General features: G+C 39.2%; 1 protein-coding gene across 9 annotated transcripts in view; it reads left to right on the top strand.

Moving 5' to 3' along the window:
- The window catches only part of GREB1L (GREB1 like retinoic acid receptor coactivator), a 260561-nt gene that overhangs the window by 42516 nt on the left and 203404 nt on the right, over positions 1 to 14641 (top strand). The window contains exon 1 of one of the 9 annotated variants that reach the window (XM_079942263.1): positions 12415 to 12427. The exons of the other annotated variants lie outside the window; for them this stretch is intronic. The gene's annotated coding sequence lies outside the window, so the exon portion shown is untranslated. Of the gene's footprint in view, positions 1 to 12414; positions 12428 to 14641 lie in introns of those variants that run through there. 9 annotated transcript variants of the gene reach the window in all.

Genomic DNA, 14641 nt, shown 5'->3' with positions numbered 1-14641 from the left:
AGGCGGATTCTTAACCACTGCACCACCAGGGAAGCTCTGAACATACTTTTAAAGTCAGATATATTGATTTGAAGAAGTGAAGAAAAGCGGGAATTCTATGAAAAAAAAACGCTAGATATTGTCTTCTTTTGCAGAAAGGCAGAAGCAACCTCACAGTGCTTTTACTCTACTTAAATTTTACAAATGGAGGGGTACGGTACCCATCTTAGTTTGGGCAGCCTCAGATTTCTGTCTGTATTGGGATATCTCATCACTGGTTTGTAGCTGTGCTTTACTGAATACGTGCTGAGAAGCCTTCTTTTAAACCAAAAACTCAGTTAAAATTTTTTTAAAATTAGCATTAATGGATTACCACTTGGCCAAGTGAGACAGAGACTGGGCATTCTGGAGCAGGCTCCAGGAGTTCTCAGCATCCACGAAATATACCTCACCCTTTACATAAGCAGATACTCAGGTCCCTGGAGGGAGAGAGGCTGAGGGTTTTGTTCTGAAATGAACAGCCACCTGCAGGCTGAATTCACTGTCTTTAGGACACGGTGCTCAATGGATGAGTTAGATGGTAGGGTCTCAGGAAGCCCAAAGTCAAGTTGGTTCCTGAGAAACAACGCATGCTGTCTGCAACTTTCACTGCACTTCCCTCCGTGCTATAACCAGGGCATGACAACTGGGACCTTGTCACTAACACTTTAAAGTGTAATTTTTAAAGATTGTCCAAATTGTAAAATTAGCTCCCTCCTTGGCAGCTACTTCTCTTTCTCTACCTTCTTCAGTCCCTGAGTGGCCAGGAAAACCCAATATGAGGGGCAGGGAGCCCTCCATTTCCTTTCCCTTTGTGTGTGGTGCCCATCAGCCTTTCACCCTCTAGTTGATTCAAGGACCTGTTTCTTTTTTTTGCGGTACACGGGCCTCTCACTGTTGTGGCCTCTCCCGTTGCGGAGCACAGGCTCAGCGGCCATGGCTCACAGGCCTAGCCGCTCCGCGGCATGTGGGGTCTTCCCGGACCGGGGCACAAACCTGTGTCCCCTGCATCAGCAGGCGGACTCTCAACCGCTGCGCCACCAGGGAAGCCCCAGGACCTGTTATTTTTAAACAGCTCTATTGAGATATAATTCACATGTCATAAAATTCACTCATTCACATGTATAATCCAATGGTTTTTAGTATATCCACAGAGTTGTGCAACCATCACCACAATCAATTTTAGAAAACTTATCACCCCCAAAAAAGAAACACTTACTCATTAGCAGTTACCCGCATTTCCTCCCAAATCCCCCAGCCCTAGGCTGTCACTAATCTACTTCCTATCACTACAGATTGGCCTATTCTAGACACTTCATATTTTCATTTTGTTTTCAAGCTTCACCCATGCTGTAGCATTCATTTTCTTGGTGGTGTCCTTTGAAGCATAAAAATTTCTAATTTTGATAATGTCTAGTTTATCTGTTTTTTATTTTGTCACTTGTGCTTTTGGTGTCATGACTAAGAAACCACTGCGTAAACCAAGTGTCAGAGATTTACACCAGTGTTTTCCTCTAAGAGTTTTATAGTTTCAGCTCTTACATTTAGGTCTGTGATCCATTTTGAGTTAATTTTTGTGTGTAGTATAAGGTTGGGGTCCAACTTCATTCTTTGTATGTGGATATCTAGTTGTTTTAGCACCATTTGTTGAAAAGATTCTTCTCTCCTGATTGAATTAACTAGGCACCCTTATCAAAAATCAATTGACCATAAAGTTTTTTCCTTAACCCTCAGTTGTACTCCATTGATCTGTATGTCTATTTTTATGCCAGTAGCACACAGTCTTGATTACTGTAGTTTTTGGATTACTGTAGTTCTGAAATTGGAAGCGTGAGTCCTTCAACTTTGTTCTTTTGGAAGATTGTTTTGGCAATTTTTGGTCCCTTGAATTTCTGTGTGAATTTTAGGATAAGCGTGTCAATTTCTGCTAAAAAGTTAGTTGGAATTTTGATAGGGACTGCACTGAATTTGTAGATCTCAGGCCTTGTTTTGTGTGGTTGCTTTGGGCACCAAAATGGCATCTTAGGAACCTGTCTTTTTTATTCTTCTCCAAGTCAACATGGTTATCATTGCCCTTAGTGCTGAGAGAAAAGGAGAAAAGTTCATATAAAATTCATATAAATGTTAGCATTCATATAAATGATAGCAATTTAGTGTGTTTTTCTCTGCCTCAGTTTCCTCTTATGTAAAATGGGTTAATAAGTGTTTTTATGTCCAAAGATGTTGTGAAGATTAAATGAGAGAATCCATGTGAAGTGCCCAGCAAGCACTCAATAAATGTTATTCATAATTATAACAATTATACTCGAAGGCATCTTTCCATCTAGAAAACCTGCATCGGGGAAAACCTGCATCTATCTGATTCTCAAAAGCCCATGTTCTTCCAACTACATTGACAGATACTTGATAGGTTAAAACAAGGAAAGTAAGGAATATTTATGAAATGTAGCAAAAAGGATATTTTCCATTAAGAAGACTTTAATGGGAAAAAATATCATTTCTAGGCTCCAGGGAAGTGGAGAGTAAAGAAACAACTGTTGGAATATATATTTTTGATCCGTAAGAAATTCAGTTTCCTGGTCTTGGTAGACTGGACACTCATGATTTACAGCCAGCCAGGAGCTAACATATAAGGAGAACCTGGGAGTCTGCTGAGATGAAGTGTCAGGTAGATATCACCTGTGTTTATTTTATTGTGATCTGAATGTCACATGCTCTCCAGCTTGCAGGAAGAGTCTCCTTCCTTTCATACACAACTAGGTCTGTTCCTCAGTCCATCCCCCTCCTCAAGTGTCTGAGAATTCCTAAGTGATACAAGTTGTCTTCTGGCTTGTCACCTTTCATGCTAGAATGTTGCTCTGGGCTTCTGCACTTAAAGATGCTGATGTTAATATTTTATAACTAAAGAACCTTGTTAATATTATAAATGTAAACTGAACATTTCTTTGAGCAACTCTCTTTTTCCTAACATTGGAAATTTGATTTATTATATTCACTTTTTGAGTTAACAATTGTAAAATACAATATAATCCAGTAATGAGAGAATGGATTTCCTTAACAGTTTACAGCTTTTACAAATGATATAATAGTTTTTGATACAGTTCCCACAGACTTTGAGGAGGATGTTTATGGGCAATAACCTAACGAGTGTGTGTGTGTGTAAAACTAATCTCATGCTCATTTCTTCATTCTCCACCTCATCCTATTAGCTGTTGATGCCTTATTCATCCTCTTAGGTTTCTTTCAAATGCACCCTATTCCATAAAACCTATCCAGACCCTCCGAGCTAGATGTGAGATGATCTTCTTTGAACTTCTATATAAACAGAGGTTTATAAATCTCTCACAACACCAACTAGATGTCACTTTGTATGACAGTTATTTGTGTACTTACATTATTCCCCAACTAGGTTGTAAGCTCTATGAGTCTGCACACTGTGAATTGTTAATCTTGGTATACCCTCAGCTCCTCGTATAATTCTTTGGACATACTGGGTGTTTAAATATCTTTGTTAACACTATGAAACTAGATATCAATTACAGGAAAAAGAATCTGTAAAAAATGCAAACACATGGAGGCTAAACAGTACACTATTAAATAACCAAGAGATCACTGAAATAATCAAAGAGGAAATCAGAAAATACCTAGAAACAAATGACAATGAAAACATGACCCAAAACCTATGAGATGCAGCATAAGCAGTTCTAAGAGGGAAGTTTATAGCAATACAGTACTACCTCAAGAAACAAGAAACATCTCAAATAAAAAACCTAACCTTACACCTAAAGCAGTTAGAGAAAGAAGAACAAAAAAAATCCCAAAGTTAGCAGAAGGAAAGAAATCATAGAGATCAGATCAGAAATAAATGAAAAAGAAATGAAGGAAATGATAGCAAAGATCAATAACACTAAATATTGGTTCTTTGACAAGATAAACAAAATTGATAAACCAATAGCCAGACTCATCAAGAAAAAAAGGGAGAAGACTCAAATCAATAGAATTAGAAATGAAAAAGGGGAAGTAACAACTGACACTGCAGAAATACAAAGGATCATGAGAGATTACTACAAGCAACTCTATGCCAATAAAATGGGCAACCTGGAAGAAATGGACAAATTCTTAGAAAAGCACAACCTTCCGAGACTGAACCAGGAAGAAATAGAAAATATAAACAGACCAATCACAAGCACTGAAATTGAAACCGTCATTAAAAATCTTCCAACAAACAAAAGCCCAGGACCAGATGCCTTCACAGGCGAATTCTATCAAACATTTAGAGGAGAACTAACACCTATCCTTCTCAAACTCTTCCAAAATATAGCAGAGGGAGGAACACTCCCCAGTTCATTCTATGAGGCCACCACCACCCTGATACCAAAACCAGACAAAGATCCACAAAAAAGAAAACTACAGGCCAATATCACTGATGAACATAGATGCAAAAATCCTCAACAAGCTACTAGCAAACAGAATCCAACAGCACATTTAAAGGATCATACAGCATGATCAAGTGGGGTTTATCCCAGGGATGCAAGGATTCTTCAATATACACAAATCAATCAATGTGATAAACCATATTAAGAGACTGAAGTTTAAAAACCATATGATCATCTCAATAGATGCAGAAAAAGCTTTTGACAATGTTCAACACCCATTTATGATAAAAACCCTCCAGAAAGTAGGCATAGAGGGAAGTTACCTCAACATAATAAAGGCCATATATGACAAACCCACAGCCAGCATTGTTTTCAATGGTGAAAAACTGAAACCATTTCCACTAAGATCAGGAACAAGACAAGGTTGCCCACTCTCACCACTATTATTCAACATAGTTTTGGAAGTCCTAGCTACAGCAATCAGAGAAGAAAAAGAAATAAAAGGAATACACTGTTTGCAGATAACATGATACTATACATAGAGAATCCTAAAGATGCTACCAGAAAACTACTAGAGCTAATCAATGAATTTGGTAAAGTTGCAGGATACAAAATTAATGCACAAAAATCTCTTGCATTCTTTTACACTAATGATGAAAAATCTGAAAGAGAAATTAAGGAAACACTCCCATTTTCCATTGTAACAAAAAGAATAAAATACCTAGGAATAAACCTACCTAAGGAGACAAAAGACCTGTATGCAGAAAACTATAAGACACTGATGAAAGAAATTAAAGATGATACAAACAGATGGAGAGATATACCATGTTCTTGGATTGGAAGAATCAACATTGTGAAAACGACTATACTACCTCAAGCAATCTACAGATTCAATGCAATCCTTATCAAACTACCAATGGCATTTTTCACAGAACTAGAACAAAAATTTTCACAATTTGTATGGAAACACAAAAGACCCTGAATAGCCAAAGCAATCTTGAGAAAGAAAAATGCAGCTGGAGGAATCAGGCTCCCGGACTTCAGACTATACTACAAGCTACAGTAATCAAGACAGTATGGTACTGGCACAAAAACAGAAATATAGATCAATGGAACAGGATAGAAAGCCCAGAGATAAACCCACGCACATATAGTCACCTTATCTTTGATAAAGGAGGCAAGAATATACAATGGAGAAAAGACAGCCTCTTCAATAAGTGGTGCTGGGAAAAGTGGACAGCTACATGAAAAAGAATGAAATTAGAACACTCCCTAACACCATACACAAAAGTAAACTCAAAATGGATTAAAGACCTAAATGTAAAGCCAGACAGTGTAAAACTCTTAGAGGCAAACATAGGCAGAACAGTCTATGACATAAATCACAGCAAGATCCTTTTTGACCCACCTCCTAGAGGAATGGAAATAAAAACAAAAATAAACAAATGGGGGCTTCCCTGGTGGCACGGTGGTTGAGAGTCTGCCTGCCGATGCAGGGGACACGGGTTTGTGCCCCGGTCCAGAAAGATCCCACATGCCGTGGAGCGGCTAGGCCCGTGTGCCATGGCCACTGAGCCTGTGCTCTGCAACGGGAGAGGCCACAACAGTGAGAGGCCCGCGTACCGCAAAAAATAAAATAAAATAAACAAATAAAAAATAAACAAATGGGACCTAGTGAAACTTAAAAGCTTTTGCATAGCAAAGGAAACCATAAACAGGATGAAAAGACAACCCTCAGAATGGGAGACAATATTTGCAAATGAAGCAACTGACAAAGGACTAATCTCCAAAATTTACAAGCAGCTTGTAATATCAAAAAAACAAACAACCCAATCCAAAAATGGGCAGAAGACCTAAACAGACATTTCTCCAAAGAAGGTATACAGACTGCCAACAAACACACGAAAGGAAGCTCAACATCACTAATCATTAGAGAAATGCAAATCAAAACTACAATGAGGTATCACCTCACACCAGTCAGAATGGCCATCATTAAAAAAACTACAAACAACAAATGCTGGAGAGGGTGTGGAGAAAAGGGAACCCTCTTGCACTGTTGGTGGGAATGTAAATTGATACAGCCACTATGGAGAACAGTATGGAGGTTCCTTAAAAAACTAAAAATAGAACTACCGTATTACCCAGCAATCCCACTACTGGGCATATACCCTGAGAAGACCATAATTCAAAAAGAGTCATGTACCACAATGTTCATTGCAGCTCTATTTACAATAGCCAGGACATGGAAGCAACCTAAGTGTCCATCAACAGATGAATGGATAAAGAAGATATGGCACATATATACAATGGAATATTACTCACCCATAAAAAGAAATCAAGTTGAGTTATTTGTAGTGAGGTGGATGGACCCAGAGACTGTCATACAGAGTGAAGTGAGTCAGAAAGAGAAAAACAAATACCATACGCTAACACATATATATGGAATCTAAAAATAAATAAATAAATAAATAAAAAGGTTCTGAAGAACCTAGGAGCAGGACAGGAATGGACACAGGGAGGGGGAAGGGTAAGCTGGGATGAAGTGAGAGAGTGGCATGGACATATATACACTACCAAATGTAAAATACATAGCTAGTGAGAAGCAGCTGCATAGCACAGGGAGATCAGCTCAGTGCTTTGTGTCCAGCTGGAGGGGTGGGATAGGGAGGGTTGGAGGGAGATGCAAGAGGGAGGAGATGTGGGGATATATTTATATGTATAGCTGATTTACTTTTTTATACAGCAGAAACTAACACACCATTGTAAAGCAATTATACTCCAATAAAGATGTTAAAAAAATGTTTGTTAAATTAAATTTCTGACTCAAGATAGAAGGCACTTAGCCAGACATCCGCTTAAATAGGTGGCCATTTTTGTGCACCTGATCATCAAAAATCTCCAATAGAGGGCTTCCCTGGTGGTGCAGTGGTTGAGAGTCCGCCTGCCGATGCAGGGGACATGGGTTCGTGCCCCGGTCCGGGAGGATCCCACGTGCCGTGGAGCGGCTGGGCCCGTGAGCCATGGCTGCTGAGCCTGCGCGTCCGGAGCCTGTGTTCCGCAACGGGAGAGGCCACAGCAGTGAGAGGCCCGCGTACCGCAAAAAAAAAAAAAAAAAAAAAAAAATCTCCAATAGAAGCTTTCTGTACCTGGCTCTGCATATGGGGGTTGGGGTTTATATTCATGTAAAATGCACTGGTAAAAGTCCTCTTACAGGTAAGAGGATGATGTTGATGAAGCTACACTACTGATAAAAGAACAAACCAACTAGACCTTCCTCATAGTGTTGTCCTCAGGGTTCATGCAGTGGGAGGAGTTATTTAAATATTTTTCTAACTGAAACATCTCATTGAAGGAGTGAAAAAAACTTAGAGACTGGCTAGAAGGGGCCAAAATGGATTAACCCTATAGTAAATTCCATGCCATAGTAAGTTGTCTTGTAGCAAGGTTCCAGTGGGCAAAACAACTAACACAGGTATATAGTAGACGACTATGTTTGCTCTTGAGGTATAGTGGGTTCTTTAGAGCTTACTGTTGCCTTCAGTGGTCAGATTACCTGGAACCCACAATATTGGGTAAAGGAGACTAGCTTTGCTTTAGGGTCCTAGGAAGATACCATTTAATTGAGCAGGATAGTACATTAAAGCAGTGCTTCTCAAACTGTGTGTGGTAAAGCACCAGCTTATTTCTTTTCAGTTCAGGTAGACTAAGAATTTTGTAAAATATGACAAGCATAAATAACTAGAAAAGAAAGAAATTTAAAAAGACATACAAAATATAACCTCCATTTAAAAAATGTTAGATCCAACAGACTAAAATTACTTAGTCAAATTGCTGGACCACACTTTGAGTAGCACTGGTTTAGAGGGTGGTCTGTCCTGATGTGCCCACACATGGACTTGGATCCAACTGTCGATGGAATTGATTAGATCTGTTTGACTAGAATGAATGCTCAGGGGTAAGAAAAGGTGCTTGTGTTTTGAGGTGAGACCAGGCTGAAAATTGAGCTTATTCTTCATTCTGTAGGCTGAAAAGATTTGAGCAGGAAGGGCGAGTCTGTGATGTAATTGAAATGGTACCTTTGGAAATGATTTTCATGTTTAAGATTGATTTTAGGGGTAAAATGAAACACAGTGGGACTTTGAAGAACTAAGTCGCGAGAGTTTAAGCAAAAGACGAGTAATAAATACCTGGTCAATTCTGAGGCTGCAGAAGTGAAGACGGAACAGTAGCAGAAATATTTACTGACTACCTATCATGTACTAAATATAGTACTAAGCTCTTTACATAGGCTATCTCCTTTCATCTTTACAACAATCCTGTGTGGTAGTTCTATTAACCTCATTTTTCAGATGAGGAAACAGGCTCTAAAAAAGGTTGAGTAACTTGCCCCAAGGTCACTTCAGATGAATGGAGTGATTGTCAGTTGGTTGGAGTGTGTAACCCAGAACCCAGATTTCTTAGGTTCTTAAGTGAGTGTCTAAATATAGAGGTTTTGGCAAACCTTGCTTAACATTTTTTGAGCCATGGACTTGAGGATTATCACTGTCCTTGGATACCAGATAGCCCATTTGCCATTCTCTTCAGCACTTCAGCTGTTTTTTGTATAAATTTTTTTAGAGATTTGACCTTGAAAAGAAGAGATGAAATGGTTTAGCAAGAGGCAGTTCCGAGGGTTATAGTCATGGCTGGAGCAAATTAACCCTACGAAGCTGATTGAACCTAGGGTGGATGATAACACTAGGCCAGAGATTCTCAATTCCAATTTTTAAGTGGCATTTTATAAATCTAATTCTAATCATGTAGTTCTGTAGTCTCTCCACTGTGTAGGATGAAGTATTTCATCTAGGCTGTGTTAAGTCCAGTTGGTGCCATGGCTTTCCAAATGAGCTTACCCTCTAAAGATTAATTCTGTGAAACTATTTTGGGGTATGAGTTTTTTATTTGTTTGTTTAAGAAATAGAGTGTGTAATTCGTCACACATGCTATTTTTTCCCACACCAGAACTTAGAAGAAGAACTTGTACACATTGTTCTAAAGAGCTGTACACTCCACCACACTACTGGTACTCAGTAAAAGTAACTCCTAGGGGAGGCGAGGAAGTCTTTTGTTAAAATGGACTACAGTGTTCATTGCTATTTGAAATACATATTCCCTAATACATGACCCTAATATTTGTAATTGTTTATTATCATACATTCAGATTCAACCCTGTCATCTGTGCTTAATTGAAATTATCTATTTTTCTTACATGTTACTAAAAATAAATTTTAATTTAATATATAGACTATTATGTATAAAATAGATAACTAATGAGAACCTACTGTTTAGCACAGGGAACGCTACTCAATGATCTGTGGTGACCTAAATGGAAAAATCTAAAAAAGAGTGGGTATATGTATATGTATAACTGATTCACTTTGCTGTACAGTAGAAATGAACACAACATTTTTAAGCAACTATACTCCAATAAAAATTTAAATAAAACAAGACCCCATATGTTTGTTCCCTGTAACAGCCAGGTACCTTTGGACTCACTCCCACCTTTAACTAGAGAAACACTGCCATTGAATATATTTCTATACCAAGCATGAGAGTTAAAGTTACCATCTTTTCATTTGGTAGAGGTGTTAATCTAATGAAGTGTAGGGATATATGTATATGTATAGCTGATTCACTTTGTTATAAAGAAAAAACTAGCACACCATTGTAAAGCAATTATACTCCAATAAAGATGTTAAAAAAAAAATCTAATGAAGTGGAGGAAGAGTCTATAATAGGTTTTAACAGCCTTGTGGTAAGAGAAAAAGAATATCAAAATCAATTTAAATGTATCTGCATATAATAAATAAAAAATTATTTTAACTTATTATGTTAGTGTAATATTATTGCTTTTGTTGTTGTTGCTTTGTTTTTTGTTTGTTGTGCATAAGACATTTTGGGTTGTGTTAGCTGAAAATAGTCCATGAGGATTTTTTTTTACCCAGATAAACAAAAAGTCTATCCAGAAAAAGTCTTTTTTTTCCACTTGGGGGGAATGGGTGTGTGCCTGTCTGTGGAGCAAAGTTCTACAGTCCCACATTTCTCCAGTGAAAGCGTTTGTGCCGCTGCAGGGTTGCAGGCAGATAGCTGCTTTGGGACCAAGTACCACGCCTCTGAGCTGACCAGTCAGTATTGCGTATTAATGAATGGTGGTGAGCTCAGCTTTGAAAAATGCCAACGGGGTTGTTTCTTACTTTTCCACAGCAAATAAAAATGCTTCATTTCATATTAATTAAATATTATTGTTTTCATAGTTTGTCTCTGAGCATACACCTAGTAGATTTTTGAGAGCTGAGGTAAAAATATCTTTTATATAACCTGTACTTCTGAAACTCCAAAGAAACGTGGGGAGTTATATTTAAGAAAAACAGCTCTCCTCTACTTTTCTGGTACTCTCTGGATGACATTCTACCTGTCTTGACTTTAGCAGAGGAAATTACATTGTAAAATAGAACTTTGGATAGTAATTAAGAGGCTGCTTTTTTGGCCACTAAATATTATAGTACTTATGTAAATGGACAAGAATAAATCCCATGTAGTTCTTTTTAATAGTGAAAAATAGCAGGGGGATACAGAAATTTTTTATTTAACTTTGTAGTATATACTTTGGGAGGTTGATAAAGTATAATGCCAATAAGGTAATGATGAAATTAAGCCATTATTATACTCAGAAATAACATATGAGGCAATCCTTTACAGTTTATAAAGTGATATAAGTTATTCTGCATAGCAACCCATGCGAGGCAGACGTTACTGTCCCCATTTTGAAATGAGGAAAGTTACGTTAACAGCACTGATAGTCATGGCAACCAGACCCTTTAATTAAAACACATTTACATAGCCATACACAGTGTGTGTCTCAAGACTGGTGTAATGAGGATGTTGAGGGGCCATGTGGTAGCAGAACAGCAAGTCTGAGATACACCAGAAGAGAGACATATTTTTCAAATAGAAGACACTCACTCCCACCTCTCTTGTTATTCTTCCTTCTTTCTGGGGACAATGGATGTGGGAACCTTTCTTCCCAGACTTCTTCCTTCCATTCCCAAGTCCATGCCTGGCAGGGAGTATGGGGTAGCCCCTGATTTAAGGGGCTTGCTTTGGTTTTAGAAATTACTCCTTTTATCACTGAGCGTGTGGGTCACCATAACTGTTCTGTGTAGACTTAGCCTATGGTGACTTCTTCTTGAGTGAGGAATTGAAACAACTGGCGTGAATTTTTTAAGGCCACCATGCTTTCTTTCTCTTTCTTGTTCACCCTCCTAGGGCTGAGGACGAGAAGATGAAGACTGCACATCATACCCATCAGTTAGAGATTGAGCTACCCAGCCCATTGAGGGGACTCTGATTTACTGAAAGGAAACTGCTAACAGCCATCTCTCTTTCTTTTTGGTTCCCTGAGGTACAATGGTGAAGATTCACCAGAGGGGAGCTTCAGTAAAATATGCTTTTTAGTCTTGTCCTTAACATATGTACCTATTTGGATAGAATGTAAACTACCATTTTGCTGACACTGACTTAAATAATTATCTTGTGCCGGTTGATTCAAGTTTACTTTGCACTCAGTCTTGCCCTTGATTTTGCGTAGGAAGGGGAACAGTCTGTGTTTATCTGGACGAGAAAAGTACAGTCACTGTGATAACCTGGGTTATTTTCTGCTTTATCTAAGCAGTTAAATCAGAATCGTATATATTTGTCCATGGGTGATAAGTGATGGTGGTATGCCATTACCATAGCAACAGGCTGCATTCTTGGTTGCTGCTAATTGCCTCCAGAATTATGAAGGCAAGGAGGTTTTCCTGCTGACAATGCATAGTGTTTGCAGAAAATGCAAAAAAGGGCTCCATCAGAGCTACTTTATTCATAACCAACAACTCACTAGCTATATTGACTGAGCTGGATGTGTTATAGGAGCTTAGTAGTGACTTACTGCTCTGTCTTCATGGTTGCTGACAAATGCTGTGCTGCTACCTGGCTTCTGGGAAATGGAAAAGGTAAAGTGGGCTTTGGCCTTGGAGTGTTGGAAAATATAATAGAATGAGCACCTGGTTTCCTGTTCTACTTCTTCATTCAACTCCCAAATGGATCATTTTAATTACCTTCCAGATGTAGCCAAAAAAGAGAGTGAGGAGGCTACAGTGAATTCTAATGGTCTTACCATATTCCAAGGATAAGGTTTTTTAGCCTTTATTTTTCAGATAAGTTGCTTGTATTTTGTATGAAATGGATGATTCATCTTTTGGTATTTAAACCACTAAGTTTGTTTTATCTTGATATCACAATACTCGAATGTAAAAAATGTTACTTTTTTAAAAAATTACATTAAAAAAACATATTCATTTATTTAATTTTGGCTGCGTTGGGTCTTCGTTGCTGTGCGCGGGCTTTCTCTAGTTGTGGCGAGCGGGGGGCTACTCTTCGTTGCGGTGCACAGGCTTCTCATTGCGGGCTTCTCTTGTTGCAAAGCACGGGCTCTAGGCGCGCAGGCTTCAGTAGTTGTGGTGCGCGGGCTCAGTAGTTGTGGCTTGTGGGCTCTAGAGCCCAGGCTCAGTAGTTGTGGTGCACAGGCTTAGTTGCTCTGCGGCATGTGAGATCTTCCCCGACCAGGGATCGAACCCGTGTCGCCTGCATTGGCAGGTGGATTCTTAACCACTGTGTCACAAGGGAGGTCCCCAAAATTACGTTTTATATAAATGCTTATCTAATTCCTAACTACCGGGCAGATGGTTCCATTTCTCTTTCTAAATCATGATTTGGATGTTACTTTCCCAAAAAAAACCCCAAAACTCAGCTCATTTAAAGTAGAACATCTCAAGTTTATGGTGAAACTTTATTGTAGGTTCAAGGTGTGTAACATTTAGCAGACCTGTACAAGTAACATTATTAGCTGTCGTTTAGATAGAGATTTCCCTTTTTCAAAGTGCTTTACAATGAGCAATATTTGTCCTACTGTAGGATGTTTTTCCAGGCAAGCAATTCATTCTCTAAAGGAGTTTTCTGTATCATTCCACTGATGTCATTAAAAATGATTCCAAGGCCAATATTCTGCTATATTCTTCAGCCAGGTGATCACAGATCGTAATCGGGCTGTTTCATCTCCTCTCCCACCTGCCCAGGCTGTGCCCAAGCTGCACTGAGACTTGCTCCTTTGCTTCTGAAACCCAAAGCATTCTCACATCTCAGTGACTTTGCACACACTGTCCCCTTGGCTGGCCTGGAATGCACTCCCTGCCCCTGCTCTCTCAGATGCGTTTGCCTGAGGAAAGCCTGGCTCAAGTCAGTTCCAGTGTTACCTCTGCGGTGAAGCCTTCTCTGACTCACTGTCACCCCGAGTTAGGGACACCTGGGGCATTTCCTGTTGGGCACATGCGTGTTTCACCATTATGGAGTAAGTGCTTTTTCTCTTTCGTGTTCCCGACACCTGGTGTAGTACCTGGTACTCAGTGTGTGTTGGGTGAATGAGTACAGGGTCAGAGAAAGCCCATATTTTTATTCTTTTATACTGCTAAAGGAGGGAAGAAGAGAGGGACCCATGTTTCCTGAAGATATTGTGAACAGGATGGCTTTGTATTAAACAACATGCTGAAATTGGCAATCAGCCAATCTTGGACTTAAGTAGGTAACTGGTTGCCTGGGCTTTCCTTGTAGGGCTAAATTCAAGCACTTCACTGGGGACTCAAACCTTAAAGAAAGAGGATAAATTAAGTAGAGACTACTTTGGGGCTTGAGGGGTGGATTGTGGAATTTCTAGGGGCCCTGAAACCACCAGCACACCCATGTGTACAGGTATCTATCTCTATGTAATGACACCAAAAGGCTGAAAGATTTATGAAGAATAACAGAAGCCACACTTGTGAAGTAAGAATCACTGCTCTACATAGTTGACTCTGAATATTCTATAGTATGAACTGTAAATGTTTTAATGGGTTTTCAGTTTCTTCCTCTCTGGGAAGCTGGTGATAGCTCTTACCGCGTAGCCAGGGACCATTCTCTGCCGTGATCTGGGTTGAACTCTGTGTCCTACATCGCCGACTTTCATATGGGGATGCCTGCCCCTTGAGAACCTTAATTACAAACCACAGAAAAGTAGAAAAGTCCTTGTGTTTTACTAATATATTGATACTTGCTCCAGAGCAGGCTCAAGTACCATTTCCACTAGATTTTTGTACAAGGCTGTCCTTCCTGTGAATATGCTTTGCCTAGTGCTG

Source organism: Stenella coeruleoalba (genome assembly GCF_951394435.1).
Source record: "Stenella coeruleoalba genome assembly, chromosome: 14".
Taxonomy (NCBI): Eukaryota; Metazoa; Chordata; class Mammalia; order Artiodactyla; family Delphinidae; genus Stenella; species Stenella coeruleoalba.
The sequence above is the reverse complement of the archived record's forward strand: the minus strand, read 5'-3'. Positions and strand labels throughout refer to the sequence as shown.